The sequence below is a fragment of the Triturus cristatus genome, chromosome 3_1 (assembly GCF_964204655.1).
Source record: "Triturus cristatus chromosome 3_1, aTriCri1.1, whole genome shotgun sequence".
In the NCBI taxonomy this organism is placed as follows: Eukaryota; Metazoa; Chordata; class Amphibia; order Caudata; family Salamandridae; genus Triturus; species Triturus cristatus.
The window spans coordinates 395,608,812-395,631,336 of NC_140583.1; the positions used below are offsets into that span (position 1 = coordinate 395,608,812).

The following is a 22,525-nucleotide window of genomic DNA, read 5'->3' on the forward strand; positions in this document are numbered from 1 at the left end:
TTCAGCCCTCAGTGTAATGATGGTTTTACTGTAAACGTCAGTAAAATTTTATTTTCAATCAGAGGGCCCATATGTCTGCAACACTGTGGCTGTTCGATTCCAGGCAAACCAAAGTTCTTTGACTAGTAGTCCTTCTATTTGTATAAAACACTACATGAAATGGGTTGTCCCCGTAGTGGTTTTATAGTGTAGACTATCATGTGATCAGACTGTACTTCGGCAGTGTATAAAGTTAAAAGTAAACCAACCAATCAGAGAGAACAGGTAAAAAGGATGGCATGAGCGACACGCAATTGCTCTCTTAAAACGGATGTGCTAAATTGGTAAGCAAAAATTTCACCCAAAACCCTCGCTGGAAACAAACCAACTTTCTTTGTAGCAGCAGCATGTCAATGCGCTGAGAACTGTCGTCGAACAAACTAGTTTACGTGTCAATCTTACTATAGCAAACATCATAACATGTTCGAGAATCAATTTCAGCGTCTTATGCAACTCCTTATAAAGGTTATCCCTATGCCGCGCCATATATCCATACCTTGCTTTGAGAGCTGCTCCAAGCCAAAGTAATAGAATAAAGTACTATTGCCACGCATATGTAAATTAGCATAACAGTCAATGATTCAGGACAAAAATTCTAACTCTTTACTGCAATTCATCGAGAACTGAACTTACATGTATGACGCTGCCGCTATACACAGAAGAACATGGGTCGCTTTCCTAAAGGAAGCAGCCTATGTCAGTTAACACCAAAGGGAGGATCGGAGCTTACCAGAAACGAATGCAGCGGGAGACATCTGACAGGAGGAAAGAAACGCATGGATATCGGTACCACGACTACAAGTTCCCGAAGAAGGTTCGACACACGGGTAGAGGAGAATGTGTGTGCTCCGTGTGTACTGCCCGCCTCGGTTGCCACTCCATCCAAGGAGTCAGAGTGACGTAAGCGCTAGGGGAAGGTCCTTAAAGGCAATTTAAATGTTACGACACACACAAAGATCACGGTGTGCCGGAGGCCAGAACTCATGACAGATCTTTTAGGTAAAAGGCTTGCCGAACATATATTGCCAAGTCGTTGCCCAACGGAGGTACTTCGAAGGCAAATCCTGCAATGGCAACCAAGAACCACGGAACGCCCTGTCAGATATTCGGGTTTAGCCCCGTAGAGCTACCCAGCTGCAATGTGAGTAGATCCGCTCTGGCTTGACGCACACCGCAAATGTAGAGGCAGCGGCCACGTCGCACACTGCAAATTTAGAGACAGCAGCCACGTCGCACACTGAACTGTACCGATACACCAGCCACCCCGCGCTTGAGTGAGCAAAGCATGAGTCACGGGAGAAGTCATGAAAACTGCTCTATTTCCACCGCCCTCCTACTCACACACTTAGGGGAAACCGGTTGCATATGACTAACAAATAAATGCATTATGCATTAGTGCCACACAAACAACCCGAGTCAGAAACTGCGAATGCAGATGGTCCATAGTTTCAAAAGCCTTTCAGTATTACAGAACAGATTGGAAGGGCGGGAAGTTCCGACCAGAAATGAGTTGTCTCCTGTGTTGCCTAAACTACCCCAAGGATAGCAGTAGCAGTCCGGCAACAGATTCCTTTTAGCCTCAGCCACTAGAACTGCCCTAAGATAACTGAACGTATGTTAAAAGACTAGGCTGTCCCGAGTCTGATAAAAACTGACTCATGTGATAAACAACTCTCTATCCTTTGGTGACCAGCCTAGACAAGTTAAAAACATACGTTCAACACCGGTAAATGCCGTATAAACAAAGAGAAATGCAGCCGTATCGGGTGCTATTCACACTAAGTTCCTAAATGCGCCCCGATGTGCGATGTAGTCGTGACACATTCATGAGCTGCCAGTTCCCTTCTCGGTGCATAGATGCAGCCTGCCGAGCAGGACAATCGGTACCCCAGTAGGAGTTGAGTGCTCCGTTAAATCTCACTTAAAAATTCAGCGACTAACAGCAGTATATACACCACAGTAACATAGCAAGCTTCAAAGACAATGAGAGTTTTAAGACTTGGCAAACACAAGGAGATGATGGACAGAGTGCTGAAACTTTTCACCAAACACCGACCCCCAGTCACAGATCTGGGTTGAATCCACCATTGGTCATTAACTCACTTAGCCACCCCAGTTGACACACAGCTATATGCTAATCAGTCTTGACCCTGTGCCTCATAGGAACAGTCCAGCTCACACTGCCAAGCAATGTCTTCCCTGGACCGGAAACAAGCATCCTAGGACCGGTTTCGGGGTAACACCCCTCATCAGCCAGGCTAGCTTGAATCCCGTGGCAAAGTGTGTAGGCGACCAAGGTCTGGGCATACCCTGCCAACTTAGGACGAAGAAAGCAAACACAAGGAGATGATGGAAGGAGTGCTGTAACTTTTCAAACACTCACCCCCGTCACAGATCTAGGTTAAATCCATCATCTAGACTTGGCCATGATTCGCACTTCGTAGACATGCAGGACTGTGTATTAATCATCTATATAGCAGGCAATACACAGTGAATGTTTTTGAGGCGTAACAAGTATGTATTCCTATTTAACCCTTCTATCAAATGTATTCAAACTTACATAACGAATGATTGAAATATGCAGATTCAAAATTATGCTTTGCAGGTTACACACACGTTTGTGCTGGATGCGTAACTCAGACATTTTACCCGAGTGTAATCCATGCCCTGTGGGTTAAAAAAAGACTTGCCGCACTAAAATCATTAACCCACTGAGCAATCCAACATAAAACATTTATGTTACGGACATTTTGTGCAACTCTTTGCACCAGTCACTTAACCCAATTTAAACGTTTAACCCAATGATCGGATATTACACACAGTGCTCTCTAGCAAGAGCAACACTCACCATAATGATCACAGTGGAATTAAACACTTAAACATGCATCTCATTAAGAGATGCATTAACCCTTTACGCCATCTGAAAACCCATTCTCTTTGAGCTCTTTAAGCTATAATAGTTGCAATGCCACTTTTTTCCCATATGATCATTTTCTTTTCGCAATAAGGGTTGGAGTTAGTTTTTTTTTTAAATGGGATAGTGTGACTGTCAGTTACCCATGACTCATCGAACCTACCCGCAGACTGCGGCGGAGGAGGACTGTGCATAAATATATGGGTTTCCAATGTTGTGACTACTCAAGTCGTGATTACAGAGCTAAAACAAAAGAATCGCAGCCGTTCACTAAAATGACTAGAGTACTGAACTCCAAACAAAATATTTAGTTAACCCATGAAAGGTGGCAAACACGACACAAACCAGGAGTACCTTTATATGATTTAATTTAACATCTATTTCCGACTTTTCCTCTACCATTCAATTACCAGACAAGCAAGCTTTGAAGTGAAATCAACTTTATCAAATTGATTCGTGGTCAGAGACGGATATTCTGACACTTTGAAAATTACATCTAGAACTACAACATATTTATTTGGCAGTAGCAAATTGGGTCTTCTCCAGTACATATCTAGATGCCAAAAGGAAATGGGTAAAAGCCCTGCCACAATGAGTCGGTTTTCCTTCGCACTGCACTGAAAAGGCTCCTGACTTTTTAAATGAACCCCATCATACAGTGAATGCAGGCTAGCGGAGGTTGGGATGTCAGTCGCGTGGTCTAATGGTTTAATGTGAACAATGCACTAGTCACAGGGCCGTTCATGCTGCGGAAGCGGACAGGACAAAGGCTTGAAACCCACATCATTTCGGGCCTGGGGTCCGCCGTTGACACCTCGCAGGTAGCGGAGTCGCGCGGGGAGACCCAGGCCTGACATTGATCGGTGACCTGCTCTAATGTGAGCGGGAGAACGAGGTCGCCGGTTCCCGTCGTGCGCCCTGTACCCGCTTCCTAACAAAGGTACCCTTTGAACAGAACGTACCTGCTGTGCGTCCCGCATTAGGTCAGTTCCTCTCACCGGCGTCCCAGCCTAAGGCGGCTGGAAAACCCCTGTATATCGGCCTTGCGACGGGAACCGCTGCTGGGTAGTAGACTGTGCCCCCTTCAGCCCACTTCCCCGCACAACAGCACCGACAGACTTCCGCCAACGAGAGCCACCCGGCACTTCACGTCACGAGGAGGTCACTTCCTGTGGCCGCCTCCCCGTTGTCCTGCGGCTGCGGTTCTCAGAAATAGATTTCCGTGAATAGATTTCCACCAAAAAGTCCTGCGTTTCGATGTTAGGTCAGCGGTGTGTCGTTTCGTATAGACTTCTTCGCCGCTACCTTTTGTGTACCGCAGCTCTGACGAGTGGATTTCCGTTGACGAGAGCCACCCGGCCTAAAACACCGTCACGGATGTACCGGGGCCTTTTTTGAACACTCTTTCCATTGCCAGCCCCCTCCCTGCCCCACTCGGTGGTTTCCAAATTAAATAACTAAGCCTTATTTTCCCGGATCAAGCACACTAGGATAGCAATTATGTTTTAACGTTTGCAATTTTTATTTTTGAGGGTGTAAGCAGAATGATTTGAAATCCAGGGCACGCACTGAGCTTGTGTCCTTGTGTATTTTGCACTGATGTAGTTATTTAATTGTTAAATTGCTGTTTATAGCATGTTCAGAGTGATGAATTTTTAAATTTGGCCAAGCAAACTGTCTTGTCTCCTTGAGGATTTGAAAATGTTCCAATCATGAATGGAATATATTGTTCACTCCTTTTCATTTTAAACTGCACAAAGCACCTCTATTCAGAATATTTGCATAGGTCAAGGTAATATGTTTTATATTTTTAATTTGGCAGTTTTAATATCTGGAATATAGACAAGCACTAAGGACCCATCAGTAGTATCTTTTGTACTATCAATGCTATTATATTGTGAGTCTTCTTATGCCAGGCCAGAGAGGAATTTTTATGGATAATCTCCAAAACCTTTTAGAAGATCGGCTAGCTGCCTCCAACCTAACAGTGTTGGGGGATTTTAATTTTCATCTAGGAGCCATCGTAGAGGCGGATACAGCTAACCTCCTGGATCTCATGGAGAGTTTTGGGCTTGCACAATGGGTGAAGGGGCCGACCCATCTGGCGGGTCATATGCTCGACACGATTTTTTCAAACAATCCATTAATCTTAGTTAAAGATACCCACTCGTCTGGTCAGACCATGCGGCCATTTTGTTTATTATTGGCCCACTAGAATCTGACCTCCCTACTGGTGGCATAGCCAGAAGTAGATCCGGGAGAGCCTGGAATAGGGTTAATCAACAGATATTTAAAGAGAACCTAGCTAGTTCCCCCAAATGGAGTATGGGGAGTATGTAGATTTAAATTCTTGCCACTACAACCTTTGTTTGGAAAAAAACGATTCACGATTAGCCTCTTTGAGCTCTATTCACTCGAAACGCAGCCGCACGTCAGCCCCTTGGTACTTCGATAGGCTGAAGGACAGAAAACTAGGCTGTAAAAAGCAGGAACAAATTTGGAGAATAGCCTACGATCCTGTAGAACAGGGGTCTTCAAAGTGTGGGGCGCGACCCCCAGGGGGGCCGTGGAGTGATGGAAGGGGGGTCGCGCATTCCCAGTCACACTTCTGCCCAGGCCCATCGGACTACAAGGGATTCAGCCCCCTCCTCCCCCCGTAGTGTGTATCAGCTCGAGCTGCTGTGGGCTCCACTGTCTGCTGTCTTATCTCCAGCACAGCCCAGCACGCCTGAGTTTTTCACAGGTCGTTAAAGACCATTTGCATATTTACATACCTTTTGTAAACTGGTTACTGAGGCTTAGTTTTTTTTCTAGTTCCAGTACCCCCTGGGCCCCAACTCTGCCTTTTCCTTACATTTGTATTTTACATTTACTGCTGTAGTGTGAGAATGCATTTCATGAAAAGAAATATAAAGTAAGGGTTGCCAGAAGTAAAATACCAGCCACTTGATGTTTAAAGAGCCTGCAAAGGCCTCCTCTTGACACTAAATAGGATTGTAAATAAAATCATATGTATTCATTCGTAATGTGACTTTTCTGTCTTTGTTCCCTTTAATTAACAGTCCTGGATCAGTGAGGCAGCCCTAGAGCACAATTAAAAGCGCTTTCTATATATATTTGCTGTTCTAAGTACGCACAGATGAGCACTGAAATACACAGCTTTAGGTAACTTCTTATTTTTGTACCATCTGGGACATCAAAATAATGAGCAGGCAACCCTAACCATAGGACTGGAAGTGTGTTGCAGGATCAGCATATTATTTATTTCTTCCATCCTCGATCCCTGATTAATGTAATAATAGCAATAGTTTAACTTATATCATAAACCCTACGCTGCCGTCAATAATATGCTGAGTTACTTCAAGTGTCTGGGAATGCACCCTGCATTCAGAGAACTCACTTCTCATTCTCGCACTTCACTTTCACGCTCACCCTGCACTTACAGCGATCACAATGCACTCACACTGATCACCATGCACTCACATCATTCACCCTGCACTCACAGTGATCACTCTGCAATCACAATGCACTTGCGTTGTTCACCCTGTACCTCAGCCTGCAGTCACACTACTCATCTGCACTCATCCTGCACTCATGTGACACCTCATTCACCTGCCCCCTCACTGCTCAATTTGCGACTCGCTCAAACAAGCCCATCATTAACCATGCATTCATTCGTCCCACTCTGCACTTACATCCGCACCCAAATTCAAATGGTCACCTCACTCACCCTGCAGTCACTCCTCTTTCGCTACTCTCACACTGTTGCATCGCTCACCGTGCACTTACATGGGCCCTCTTCTCATCCACAGAGTGCAGAGGGTTAAGTACCTGCTACAAAGAACATGTACTATGCAGATCACAGAACTGAGTGTGAGTTAACAATGAGTAGCACTATAAAAAAAAAATGTTTGTCAGAAAGGTGCTACAGAGAGATGAGGTGCTTTATTGGTGAGTGGTAGTGAGGGAATTTATGGAGAAGGAGGAAACGTGGGCCGGGGCACCAAAAAAGACTGTTGCGCTATATGTGACGGATCACTGACATAATATCGACTACAAAAATATAGACTTACAAAAATATCGATGCCAAAATATAGAATACCAAAATATCGACTCCCTATCTCCAAACAGGAAAGTACAAAAATATAGAATCCAAAATATCGTTGTAAATAATATAGTTAGTCAAAATATCGATTTTTTTAAATGTTTTAAAAGTAATGTAAAATTTATGAAATAATACATATAATTAACTGACACATACTTAAAAATACTTAAATAACATTAAAATTAATAAACAATTAATGTAAGTAAAAAAATAATTAATACATATATATTGACGTAATATTTATTAAAAATATTCAATATTTTCTGCATAGGATAGCGGGCGGGTAAAATTTACTATTACCACTCCAGTAAGTGCAATAGTAGGGAAAGCGTTGGATAGCGGGAGGGTAAAAATTACTATTCCCACTCCAGAGAGTGCAACAGTAGGGAAAGCGTTGGATAGCGGGAGGGTAAAATTTACTATTCCCACTCCAGTGAGTGCAACAGTAGGGAAAGCGTTGGATAGCGTAAGGGTAAAAATTACTATTCCCACTCCAGAGAGTGCAACAGTAGGGAAAGCATTGGATAGCGTAGGGATAAAAATTACTATTCCCACTCCAGAGAGTGCAACAGTAGGGAAAGCGTTGGATAGCGGGAGTGTCAAATTTACTATTCCCACTCCAGTGAGTGCATCAGTAGGGAAAGCGTTGGATAGCGGTATGGTAAAAATTTACTATTCCCACTCCAGAGAATGCAACAGTAGGGAAAGCGTTGGATAGCGGGAGGGTAAAAATTACTATTCCCACTCCAGAGAATACAACAGTACGGAAAGCTTTGGATAGCGGGAGGGAAAAAATTACTATTCCCACTCCAGAGAGTGCAATAATAGGGAAAGTATTGGATAGCGTAGGGGTAAAAATTACTATTCCCACTCCAGAGAGTGCAACAGTAGGGAAAGTGTTGGATAGCGGGAGAGTAAAATTTACTATTCCCACTCCAGTGAGTGCAACAGTAGGGAAAGCGTTGGATAGCGTAGGGGTAAAAATTACTATTCCCACTCCAGAGTGCAACAGTAGGGAAAGCGTTGGATAGCGTAGGGATAAAAATTACTATTCCCACTCCAGAGAGTGCAACAGTAGGGAAAGCGTTGGATAGCGGGCGTTCAAAATTTACTATTCCCACTCCAGTGATTACAACAGTAGAGAAAACGTCTAATGGCGTAGGGGTAAAAATTACTATTCCCACTCCAAAGAGTGCAACAGTAGGGAAAGCGTTGGATAGCGTAGAGATAAAAATTACTATTCCCACTCCAGAGAGTGCAACAGTAGGGAAAGCGTTGGATAGCGGGAGGGTAAAATTTATTATTCCCACTCCAGTGAGTGCAACAGTAGGGAAAGCGTAGGATAGCGTAGGGGTAAAAATTACTATTCCCACTCCAGAGAGTGCAACAGTAGGGAAAGCATTGGATAGCGTAGGGATAAAAATTACTATTCCCACTCCAGAGAGTGCAACAGTAGGGAAAGCGTTGGATAGAGGTAGGGTAAAAATTACTATTCCCACTCCAGAGAGTGCAACAGTAGGGAAAGCGTTGGATAGCGGTAGGGTAAAAATTACTATTCCCACTCCAGGAGTGCAATAATAGGGAAAGCATTGGATAGCGTAGGGGTAAAAATTACTATTCCCACTCAAGTAAATGCAAAAGTAGGGAAAATAATAAATTAATATTTTGTTAAAAACTAATTAATTATTAATACCAAAACAAGTATTACAATTAATTACCAATCACACAAGATTTAATAATTGATTATTTATAAATACCAATATATTTTTGTTTAATTAATTACCTATTAATAATTAATTAACAACCAATTGTTTTTCAATAACAAACATTAATAAATGCTAATAATACCAATTAATCATTAATTAATAATATATTGATTAACGATATACACAAATTATTTAAATAATTAATTTTTTACAATTATATTACTTCCCACCATATTCCCCTATAAACACACTACCCGCTACAAATATTAAATGAATACAATTAACATAATTATGAATTAAACAATTAATACAAATTAATTACCAATTAATACAAATTATTTACCAATTAATAATTAATCAATAACCAATTAATTTTCAATACCAATTAATAATTAACTAATAACAATTAAATTACTTCCCACCCTATTCCCCTATAAACCCACAACCCGCTACAGAAGTAAAACGCTAAATTAAATTAAAAATAATTAATAATTCCTATAAATTATTATTTAATGTACTATAATTAAATTACTTCCCACCCTACTCCCCTATAAACCCACAACCCGCTACGGAATTAAATTACACAAAAATAAAATAACATAAAATTCATTACTTTAAAAATATACTAACATACATTACAATATTAATACATACTTTTAACACATATACTAACACTTAAAACACTATAAAAAATTCGATATTTTTAACAACTATATTATGAATGTCGATATTACTTACTTCTATATTATTGCAATCGATATTTCTTACCTGTTTTTCGATATTCTTCACCACTATATTTTGGCAATTCGATATTCTGTCCATTCTATATTTAAAACTCGATATTCTGTCCACTCGATATTTTTTTTTCGATATTGAGGTGCCGATTACGATCCGGTAAAAACCGGGTACGAACCGTCGGTCGGAGCGTATTCTCCGTCCGACTCGTACCCGGTTGTAAAACATTACAAACATGGAATTACGATTCGCACGGAAACACCATTTCCGTACGAATCGTAAAAAACACCGACTGACGAAAAAATGCATACGAATGTGATCCGGGAATGCTGCGAAGTGACGTCGGGACGCTTCCAGGCAGTGTTTCACGACCCAGGAAGTACGATTCGAACCGACAGCAGTCCGGACGGCAATATTTTTACGGCACCCAAAAAGTGCCGGAAATGCGAAGTACGGCGCGAAACGACCAGAGTAGGTGGCCCGGTAAGCGCCGTACCCCCCCCAGCCCCCGCATGTACGCGCCGTACCCCCCCCCAGCCCCCGCATGTACGCGCCGTACCCCCGTATATGTACACCCGAGTACGTGTCGAACCCCCCGTGTATGTACACCCGAGTACGTGTCAAACCCCCCGTGTATGTACACCCGAGTACGTGTCGAACCCCCCGTGTATGTACACCCGAGTACGTGTCGAACCCCCCGTGTATGTACACCCGAGTACGTGTCGAACCCCCCGTGTATGTACACCAGAGTACGTGTCGAACCCCCCGTGTATGTACACCCGAGTACGTGTCGAACCCCCCCGTGTATGTACACCCGTGTACGTTCGAGTCGTACCCCCACCCGTGTATGTACGGTGCGTACCCCCAGGGTACGCACCGTACATACACGGGTGGGGGTACGACTCGAACGTACACGGGTGTACATACACGGGGGGGTTCGACACGTACTCGGGTGTACATACACGGGGGGTTCGACACGTACTCGGGTGTACATACACGGGGGTACGGCGCGTACATGCGGGGGCTGGGGGGGGGGGTACGGCGCGTACCGGGCACCTGTCTGGACGTCTCCATGGTTGCTATTGGAGTTCGGTGCCGACGGTCTTTTAACCATACGGTTGTACATTCGGACGCCCGGGACGGATCGTGATTCCCCGGTCGGACTTCGCTTTTCACGTTTGTACGGTAAATCGTCCGAGGACGTGTCGGACACTTTTTCCGACCCGAGGACGTGTGGGGAATTATTCCCAATGCGACTCGTATGGGCTTTTTACCATGCGAATCGTGATTGCCAGTTTGTACGGCACTTGTACGATTCGTACGGTAAAAAGACCGGATACGAGTCGTACGGGAATTTTTTTTACCGGATCGTAATTGGCACCTATGTCTATTTACCATATGTGACCAGTGCTATGGCCAGCCCTGCCTGGGAGTGTAGGCCCCCGCGAAGTTTGGGTCCAGTGGCACCCATGCTTCTGCCTATTACTATTATTATTTACTTTTGCAGTGTGCTACTGTTACCAAAAGGTGTCCTGGGGCTAATAGCAATCTGCTGCCTGAAGGCAAATGAGAAACATACAGAAGGGGAAGGAGAACCAGCCAAATGGAGTGACCTACAGAGCATAGAGCCAGGTTTTTATATCTTCCTAAAGGATAATAGATTCTTGGTGAAGCGAAGCAAAGGAGGGTGCACGTTCCATAACTGTGTGGCCTGCATCAAAACAGCAAGACAGACAATTTGTGCCTTCCTGAATTAGGGAACAATAAGCAGAGTGGCACAGGCCAAGAGGAGCATACGGGTCCAACCCGTATGCTCGGTGAGGAGAGATGAGAGTATGAGAAAGAACAGCAAGGGAGTGAGGGAATTTGATTGAAGAGGTCAGGGATGAGGAGAAATGTGAAGTGCCGAAGGGAAGTGCGGACACGCAAGAAGTGAGTGTGAGGGAAAGTTGAGGGCACAGAGGAGGGCTACTGTCAAACTGTGAGAGAAGATAGCTGAGAGATGATCTGTGACCTAAAAAGTAATTTGATGCGACTTGGGTGAGGGACAGCAGCTCTAGGGGAAGAGAGGGAGTACTGGGGTGGGTGCTGAGCAGTGATTAATTTGTAATAAAACATGTGCCAGGGCCCTCACCAGTAGGCCACTGCAACTTTAACCACCCACCCATTGCCTTGCCTGTGCGGCCAGTGACAATACCTATGAAACTACCAACCATAACACTGTACAAGTGTGACTATTTCAAGCCCCCAAAGCTATAAGAATGGCATGGATGTCAGGAGTTTATCGTTTTTAATGTATATTGAATTAATAAACAGCTGTTCTGCTCATCTCTAAATTACACAGACAAAGCCACCATGTGGAAGACGGTCATAGTACCAGTGTGCACAATTAGGTGCCAGTGCAGAGCACCGGAAACCACCTGCTCAAATTAAGCATTGGTGCTGAGGTAACAGGGGAGAGGGACATTGGTTCAAGAAGGTGTGAAAAAACAAAGGAGAGATGTGAAAGATTAATGGGGGGACTGGAGAGGTATAAGATACAAATAGACAACAATTTGAATGGAGAGACTTGAGGTGAATGAGAAGTGCAGATGGGCACGGAAGGTGACGGGGCCAGAGAGGCCATGAGATAAATGCGAGAAACTGTTAGAGATGAGGGCAGTGAAAAGATAGAATGGCAAGAGGTTTCTAAGGGTGAAGTGAGAAGTTGAATGGGGAGAGTTCAGAAGTTGTAAAAAGGGTGAAAGAAAATGGCCTGCAAAGTGAGAGAGGGATCCAGGATTGGGAGAGCAGAGGAGAGGAGAGAGGGATGGAAGGGAAGGGTGAGAGGAAAGCGGCATGTGTAAATTGCTTAACTCTGCACAAGACCGCCAGGGTTTTAAGGGACCCCTGCTGCTCCCGGCCAGGGCCAGGTGAGCTTCTAATGTGGCAGCACGTATTCCTGCGGAGTGAAAGGCCCGTCACAAAGTGTCTAGTCACAAAGGTTGACTAGACATCTTTCTGATGTTAATTGCTGTATTTTGGTTATAAACTGATACTGATGGGGTGAAATCTTTCCTCAGTGTTACTGTGTGCAAAAAATGTCAAAATAATGAAGCAATTCTATCCTAAAATAACGCGGCATCACATAACATTACGTTATTTAAATTTTCTTCCCACACAATTTAGTCAAGCCTGTCGTGTAATTTGGTCCTCACCTGCCTCGTAATTCCAGAAACCCTGCCTACAGGTTTAGAAATGTTTGTCAGGAGGGGGTCCTTACGACTGAAAATGTTGACAGGGGGGTCTTGGCACCCAAAAGTTTGAAGACCTCTGCTGTAGAAGGGCAAAAATACAAACATAGCCTGAGTAAATATAAGGAACTGATTAGGAGTGAAAAAACTATACAATTTTCACAAAAAATTAAGAGCGTAAAAAATTCTTCTAAGGAATTATTCAGCACCATGTTATTGCTTACCTCGCCACCTATCCCTGAAACGGTGCCAACTCAAGCCCTGTTTGATGAGGTTGCTAGGCACTTTGTTGATAAAGTGGAAAGCATCTTTAATGAAGTAGGTAGCTGTAGAACTAAGGCAAAATCTTTCAGTTCCAACACTGATCTAGTAGTAGACAGTTCTGCTGGGGAACCTTGTTTTGACAAATTTGCTGACCTAGATATGGTGCAAATGATGGACCTTATTGCTAACTCAAAATAAGGTTCACCAATTGACCCCTGCCCTGTGACGGTGGTAAAATTGGCACAATATATTGTAGCAGAGAACCTGTTAAAAATGTTAATTTAATTTTTAGGACAGGAGTGTTTCCTAAGCTATGGAAAAGGGCATCAATCTTGCCTATCCTAAAAAAAAAAAAAATTAGATTCTGCAGATGTTTACAACTATCACCCTATATCAGGTCTACATTTTCCTGCTAAACTCCTAGAGAGGGCTATGAATAAACAGCTGATGGAATATATTAACCTACATGGCTACCTAGATGAAATACAACATGGCTTTCGGACAGGGCACAGCACGGAGTTGGCCCCGATCAAATCATTAGAGGAAACTAGGGAAACTCTAGATAACGGTGGAAGGGCCGCCCTTATTATATTAAATCTATAAGCGGCCTTCAACACTGTTCACCATTGTATTTTGGTGGACAGATTAGTAGGAATTGATGTGCAGAGAACTGCACTTCACCTGTTTAAATATTTTTTAGATGATAGGACGCAATTTGTTGCTATGGACCCATTCAAATCCAATCCTTTTCAGCTCCCTTGTGGATTGCCTCAGGGCTCCTCAATTAGCCCTACTCTCTTTAATGTTTACATCGCAGCCCTGGCCCCAATCATAAAATCCTTCCGCTTTGCCATAACCTCCTACGCTGACTATACACATATTGTTGTATCAGTCATGAAACAACCATATGTCATCAGTAAGCAGTTCAGTGATTGCATGTCAGCTGTAAGCTTATGGATGAGCTCAAATAGTTTAAAATTGAAATCAAATAAAACCGAAGTGGTATTTTTTGAAAGCGACCCTTCTTTCTGGTCCCGGCAGTGGTGGCCAGCGAATTTAGGCGATTTACCGAAACCAGTTGAACAGGCCAAAAATCTCGGTGTAATTGTGGACAATAGGCTCACTTTCGCTGAACATATCAATGCTCGTACTTCTTCCACCTTTTTCATTGTAAGAAAAATAAAAAAGATGCTGCCTTTTATCCCAGCAAATTACCAAAAACTGGTCGTATCAGCTTTGATATTGGCCAGATTAGATTACTGTAATGGCCTATATCTTAAAATGCGGGCCCAACATCTGAGCAGACTCCAGGTATTGCAGAACACAACTGCAAGAGTTCTTACTTGCACTCCGAAAAATGTTTCAGTTAGGAATATAATCCAACAGCTACATTGGTTGCCAGTAAAGTATAGGATCCAAATCAAAGCTTTGTGCTCTGTGTACAAAGCTTTGCACAATATAGGCCCTCAGGACTTAGCTCAGTACTTTAGATGGTACTTGCCTAGTAGAAGACTTAGATCTTCCAGTTCTAGAACTCTGATGGTACCAAGATTCAAAGGAACAATTTGGGGTGGCAGAAGTTTCTATCTGTGTAACATCGCCATTTGGAACAAACTCCCACTTTCCATCCAGTCAGCCACCTCTCTTCTTAAATTTAGACCAGAGTTGAAAACTTGGCTTTTTAGCTGATCAGATTATTGGTAATGATTTCTGTTCTCGGGTTCGATCGTAGGTTAGCGCCAGGACACCGTTTGGTAACAGTGAGCTCTACAAATCCTCAAATCACACAAGATGATGGACGGAATGTTGCACATTGGCAAAACATTCACCCCCAGTCACAGATCTGGGTTTAATCCATCGTTATTTTGCTCACAATGCCACCCCAGTTCAGGCATGGCCATATGCAAATCAGTCTTGACCCTGTGCCTCATGGGAACAGTCCAGCCCGAACTGCCAAGCCATGTCATCCATGGACCGGAATCAAGCATCCTAGGACCTGTTTCGGGGTTTCACCCCTCTTCAGCCAGCATAGCTTGACTCCAGTGGCGTAGTGAGCACGGGACACACGTCTGGGCATACCCTTCCCATATAGGGCGAACAGCAAAACACACAAGAGATGGACGGAATGTTGCACATTGGCAAAACATTCACCCCCAGTCACAGATCTGGGTTTAATCCATCATTTTTTTGCCCACCACGCCACACCAGTTCAGACATGACCATATGCAAATCAGTCTTGACCCTGTGCCTCATGGGAACAGTCCAGCCCGAACTGCCAAGCCATGTCATCCCAGGACCGGAATCAAGCATCCTAGGACCGGTTTCGGGGTTTCACCCCTCTTCAGCCAGGATAGCTTGACTCCAGTGGCGTAGTGAGCATGGGACCCACGCCTGGGCATACCCTTCCCACATAGGGCGAACAGCAAAACACACAAGATGATGGACGGAATGTTGCACATTGGCAAAACATTCACCCCCAGTCACAGATCTGGGTTTAATCCATCGTTATTTTGCTCACCACGCCACCCCAGTTCAGACATGGCCATATGCAAATCAGTCTTGACCCTGTGCCTCATGGGAACAGTCCAGCCCGAACTGCCAAGCCATGTCATCCCTGGACCGTAATCAAGCATCCTAGGACCGGTTTCGGGGTTTCACCCCTCTTCAGCCAGGATAGCTTGACTCCAATGGCGTAGTGAGCACGGGACCCACGTCTGGACATACCCTTCCCATATAGGGCGAACAGCAAAACACACAAGATGGACGGAATGTTGCACATTGGGAAAACATTCACCCCCAGTCACAGATCTGGGTTTAATCCATCCCATGAGCCACAGGGTTAAGACTGATTTGCATATGGCTGGGTTCAAACCGGAACGGCATGGTGAGCAAAAAAAAGATGGATTTAGGCCCAGATCTCTGTACTGGGGTGAATGTATGACATTGTTCTGCATTCTGTCCATCAACTGTTGTCTTTGCATTTGTCACCCCGAGTGGGAAGGGTATGCCCAGACGTGGGTCCTGTGCTCTCCATGCCACTGGAGTCAAGCTATCCTGGCTGAAGAGGGGTGAAACCCTGAAACCGGTCCTAGGATGCTCAGTTTCCAGTCCAGAGAAGACCTGGCTTGTCAGTTCGGGCTGGACTGTTCCCATGAGGCACAGATCTGGGTTTAATCCATCCCATGAGCCACAGGGTTAAGACTGATTTGCATATGGCTGGGTTCAAACTGGAACGGCATGATGAGCAAAACAACGATGGATTTAGGCCCAGATCTCTGTACTGGGGTGAATGTATGACATTGTTCTGCATTCTGTCCACCAACTGTTGTTTTAGCTCTACAAATCCTCTACATTAACATTACTCTTTCTTTATGCCTGTATATACGTGAGTGTTGAATTTTGAAACTAAACGAAGGCACCATCTGGCCTTTGTAGCATACTCGCATGAGCAATGTTACCATGTGACACTTTCATTGTATACTCCTTTTACATGGTTTTTTAAAACTTGGGTTTTGGTTTATCTGAGTACTTGATGTAGAAACTTTAGCATGTATGATTCATGCTTTTAATCGTGTCCTGGTGGGGGTGCCCAGCTGCGTCAAAAACCTTTTATAATAAAGGAAGTTAAGCAGTACAGATACATGTAAAAAATGGATTTTATTTGGTGATGTTTTAAATTTGTGATTTTTCTTGTTAAAAGTGTAAGTTTTAATGAATTGAACAATAAAGGTTATTCATTCATTCATGCCAACCCTCTCCCCTGTCCCACTTGGTCATTTTTTGTGAGTCCTATCGCTAGTAGAAAAGTGAGTGTGCATAGCTGCCAAGTTTTGAGTTTTCTTAGGTGTGACATTTCCTTGTTTTGAGTGTGCGTATGTGTGACATTTCAATGTTTTGTGTGTGACACTTTGAGTGACAGTTTACCACGACTGGACTAAAATATGACATCCATGTCATGGAATGCATTACAGATATTAAGTTTAGTGTGATTTCATAGCCTATAATCTAAAACACTACCCTGCACTACACACACACCCCAACACTACCCTAAACCCTAGAATACTACCCTGCACTACACACACACCACAACACTACCCCAAACCCTAAAAAATTAGGCCCCACCCAAGGCCCAATCCTCCTTACCATTCCTCCTGGTTCCTCTCACGTCTGCTGAGGGGGCTGCACGGTGCACGTCGTTGTGAGGAAAAGGAAGAGCCTCCGTTTCCTCACAACGCAGTGGATCGCCATTACATCTCATGCATTATAAAAGCACATGCAATGTAAAAAAATGCTTAGTAATGGCTACGCGTTGTTACATCGCTGGAGTTTTAACTCTTGTGATGTAATGGCATGTGGGGAAACAGCCGCGTTGTAAAGGCTGTTTCCCCCTGACACCATGCTGCCTGCAACACCAACATGCAATGAAAAGGAGGCATCCTGTTTATCGAAAAGAGGTGACAAGCCCTGCAGCCGCAACCAGTGGAAACTTCCTCTTCTTGACCTCGGGCACTAGCCGCATCAGCTCATGTAAACACTGAAACAGTCCACAGTTCTGCACAGACAAATTAAAATTTTACACATCAGGCTGTATGTTACATGGAAAATAACTGCTGTTTAGCTCAGATGAGCTTTGAATTGCGTGATATTCATATTCTGTGTGGGAATGTTGACACAAGTGCCTAATTGTGTTAGTTTGACTCCTGATGAGTGATACTTGGCAGGGCAGAGTGTGAGGCGCTGACTCCCCCCCTCATTTCCAGTTCCATGAATCTGTGCTCCTCTGCCACTATTATGTAAGGCTGCGTTTGCAACCCCTCAAAATCTACTGCTATTTGAGAGTGGAGTGGATAGGTTGTGTCCCGCCAGTAAACACGGTTCACGGATGTGGGGGAGTACTTGGTTTTCACTAAAGAATCACTGTGTCTTAGCGGAGAATCCAATCAGTGCCCCTGGTACCCACTGTAATACGGCAGAGGGGCTGGGATGCCTCTTTGGTATCACAGATTCCCACTGATTTGTCGATGTGGAGTGGGCTACCGTTTCTTGGGTAATACCGCACTCTCAAAACTTTGTAGCATTCAAATATGGCCTTATAGAGAAGTAATGCCTGAGCTAGTGTAAAGTATATATGTATATCTATCCACTGAAAAAAATAAAGGTTAAAGTGATGTTATAATTAGATGGAAATGTTGGTTAAAACATAACATTTTAAACTAAAACAACTCTGAAATTCACCAGTTGTAGTTTATTGAGCTAACTAGAACTTGTGACCCCACCATGGTCAGTGTGGTAATCAATAATGCAATTTGAGAAGTTATCAGTGATATAAATAATGATGTTATTGAACATGTCATGAACGATGCAGCCTATGAGGTCATAAGCAGGGCCACGGGAATTATGCGATTCTGCAGTTTTATTCGCATGATTATGGATCTGCTGAATTTGCCACATAATCTGGTGCTCTTTAGCTGTATAATTTGCTGTGGCCCTGATCATAAATGGAGCATGCTGGAGCGGGTAATACAAAATTTTGTATACCCCCCCCATTCTGCATGTTTATATTAATCCGAATTATCAATTAATTGTAATATTATTAATTTATTTGAAGTGATAAGTCACCAACTATATTAACAAAATGGGAATTGCACCTTGCATGGCTATATTAATTGTAAACTAACTTGAGTACGCATATTAATAGTAGAAAACTAGAATATTGTATGTTATATGTCGCTTTAGTGATGTATTTGTGATTTGTGCTTTATTCAATGAGTATAAACCGCTATGAGTGTTGCTTCTGCTATATAAATACACAACATATGGGTATTAGCAAGGGGATAACATTTTATTAGCCATTTTTATGTTTTAATTACGTTTTTGTGTTTCTTTTGCTTAAGTTGACCATTTCGGCCTAAACAAGATGGCTGAACGAGACGTTAAACGTGACTGCCCTGACAACACGAGGTTCTGGGTGAAGTGCGCAGGCGTCACCACCAGCAGCAGTGGCCTGGACCTGACCCCGGGAGAACATGTACCCTTCAAGGACGATCCGGGAACCCATCCAAGACCAAAGACAAAGCTCAATTTAAAAGCCGCAACAGGCAAGTTTGATGACTTCATCATTCGACACCCTGAAAACTGTACCCCACTACCCCAAGTTGACCAATCAGGACTTTCTAAACCCCGATCTTGATACTTTTTGACATTATTTTCATTATAAAAGTAGGTAGGGAATTAGGCTAGGTAATTCGCTGTGGGCATGCTCTTCTTTGACGAACTTGATTTCCTGACGTTATGCTGACGGAGAGGACAGTGACACAGCTGGACAGCTGTTATCCTAAATCTTTGAGAGACTGAATTGCGGCCTAACTTTGCTGAATAAATACTTCCTTGACTGATTGACTTAGAGTACGACTTTAGCCAGAATAGGTAAATATGCTCTGAAATGCTGATGATGATTTCTAACTTTTCTTGCAATATTTCTTAGATAAAGAGTATTTGATTAATTGACAGATGTGTTGTGTCGATTATTTGAATAAGAGAATAATGGTAAAGAAGTAATGTGTAGATAGACGAGTTTATTCATTAAAATCATAGATAACAACTAAATGATCCATCTCCTTATGATAGGAATATCTTAGGTCTGAGGTCAATGTGTTTAAAGTAAGGTAAAGGTAGTCCTCTCATGTCAGCGTTTGGAAGCGTATTTTCCCTCAGAAAACAGATCAACGGAGTGTAAGTATATTGGTGTTATGGCCCCACCAAATACATTCGTATTTGAGTGAATTTGATGCCGAGGTAGTTGGTCTGTGCCGAAGGGGGAATTTGACGTTCTGCGCCGCAACAGTTTTCTGGTAGCAAGACGATGGTTTTTATTGTTTTGGTCTGATGAATATTGCTTGTAAATAGCTTATTGATTATTGGTTATTGATATTGGTTCATGTACTAACACTCTATGTTGAGTCGTGTCGAGTTTTATGTTGTTTGCACGGCTTCTGGGATGTAGGAAGTCGGAAGTTTGTAACGGTTCCGTAGTAGAGCAGAGGTAAGCGCTGTTCTCGGGAAAGACGGAATTGTTGTTATCCTGTAGATACACAGGAGAAACGTGTGACGATTTAAGTTGCACGACGCGTTGTCTGGGTTCGACTCAGTGACATTGCCGTGTGTTGCCATTAGAAACATTTTCTGTGTGGAAGAAGTGTGTATGATAGCGAAGGTTACCTGTGAAATTCTGGTCTTAGGTACCAGGGATCCAACTGGCATTCCGATAACGCTTATCACTGGAAAGGTAATAGGTACTCTCTGAGCTCAATAGAAGGACAAAGGAGAGGTAAGCGCTGCTTTGTTAACGTATGTCATAATTCTGTAGCAGGACAGACTGTTCTCTGTTCTCGGGAAAGACAGGATTCTGTGTGAATGTACTACATTTTTGTTGTGTGAAAGTGCGTGAATGAAAAGGCATTCGGGTTAATTGTGAAACTAGTTTTATTTCTCAGGAGAATTGGGTCTCCAACTATGTGTCTTAATTCTGGAGAAACGGTTAGGCAATGCTTGTTAGAAGGGTGAAGTAGAGGGATGTGCTACTTTATCAACGGAAGTAACGATTCCGTAGTAGGGCAGAGGTAAGCGCCGCTCTCGGGAAAGACGGAATTCTCGTGAGAAAGGTCTATTGCTATTCTTTGGTTAGCGAAGCGGACAATGGAGACGTTTTTATGTTGTTACTAACAGAATTGTAGAAATTGAAACAAAACCTTACTGAGCAGATTTGTAAAGGAGGGGTAGACAGGAGCAGGAGCTGCCGCAGCGGCTGCTGACGTCAGAACGACCGCGCTGGGATTGGACAGTCGGTCAGAGACGTTAAACGCTCCGGATTGGTGCGTTAGTGTGCGCCGCGCTAGGAGTGGAGAAATACAGGGTGACGTAAAACGCTCCATATTGGTGCGTTAGTGTGAGTCGCTGTTCTGCTTGGGTTTTCGGATCAGATAGAACCCGCTCATCAGAGCCTCACTAACCCAGCCAGAACGTTACCCCCTCCCTAGAACCTATTTACAATCCTGCAACCACATATATCTACCACCTAAGGACAGGGGATTCCTACTATGCATACCAAGACCTCTTATAATCGGCGGCCTCGCGATCCCATACGGATCCAGACCTCTCTGCCCATACGACAGTATCACAAGTGGCGGCCTCGCGATCCCCTACGAATCCAGACCTCTCTGCCCATACGACAGTATCACAAGTGGCGGCCTCGCGATTCCATACGAATCCAGACCTCTCTACCCAGACGGCAGTCTCAGCACAATCGGCGGCCTCGCGATCCCATACGGATCCAGACCTCTCTGCCCATACGACAGTATCACAAGTGGCGGCCTCGCGGTCCCATACGAACCCAGACCTCTCTACCCAGACGGCAGTCTCAGCACAATCGGCGGCCTCGCGATCCCATACGGATCCAGACCTCTCTGCCCATACGACAGTATCACAAGTGGCGGCCTCGCGATCCCATTCGAATCCAGACCTCTCTACCCAGACGGCAGTCTCAGCACAATCGGCGGCCTCGCGATCCCATACGGATCCAGACCTCTCTGCCCATACGACAGTATCACAAGTGGCGGCCTCGCGGTCCCATACGAACCCAGACCTCTCTACCCAGACGGCAGTCTCAGCACAATCGGCGGCCTCGTGATCCCATACGGATCCAGACCTCTCTGCCCATACGACAGTATCACAAGTGGCGGCCTCGCGATCCCATCCGAATCCAGACCTCTCTACCCAGACGGCAGTATCACAAGTGGCGGCCTCGCGATCCCATCCGAATCCAGACCTCTCTACCCAGACGGCAGTCTCAGCACAATCGGCGGCCTCGCGATCCCATACGGATCCAGACCTCTCTGCCCATACGACAGTATCACAAGTGGCGGCCTCGCGGTCCCATACGAACCCAGACCTCTCTACCCAGACGGCAGTCTCAGCACAATCGGCGGCCTCGCGATCCCATACGGATCCAGACCTCTCTGCCCATACGACAGTATCACAAGTGGCGGCCTTGCGATCCCATCCGAATCCAGACCTCTCTACCCAGACGGCAGTCTCAGCACAATCGGCGGCCTCGCGATCCCCTACGAATCCAGACCTCTCTGCCCATACGACAGTATCCCAAGTGGCGGCCTCGCGATCCTATACGAATCCAGACCTCTCTACCTAGACGGCAGTCTCATACGACAGTTCATCCTATGATCACCATAACATACAAAAAGGGAATCAGTCTCACTATTCATCAGATCACACAAGGATTGCCAGTTCGAGCCTAGCCTGTTCTCAGGTTCGAGGGGCTCCTCTTTCCCTTATTCAGTTACCACTTACCTGATCAGGGTTAACATCTGTTCATGTAGCCGCAGCTGACTAGAAGAATAGGCTACCCTCTCATACAAGAACACGCAGCACATGTTGGTTCACTACAAACTGGGTGCTTTATTACTCATTACATACACAATCACATAACATTACGATATAACACATAACCTGCAAA

General features: G+C 44.3%; 1 protein-coding gene across 3 annotated transcripts in view; it reads right to left on the bottom strand.

Annotated features, from left to right (window-relative positions):
* The window catches only part of MAPK6 (mitogen-activated protein kinase 6), a 224,615-nt gene that overhangs the window by 67,879 nt on the left and 134,211 nt on the right, over nt 1-22,525 (bottom strand). Inside the window, exon 1 of one of the 3 annotated variants that reach the window (XM_085644179.1) lies at nt 3,916-4,320. The exons of 1 other annotated variant lie outside the window; for it this stretch is intronic. The gene's annotated coding sequence lies outside the window, so the exon portion shown is untranslated. Of the gene's footprint in view, nt 1-769; nt 1,318-3,915; nt 4,321-22,525 lie in introns of those variants that run through there. One more of the 3 variants, XM_085644180.1, reaches the window with a different exon arrangement.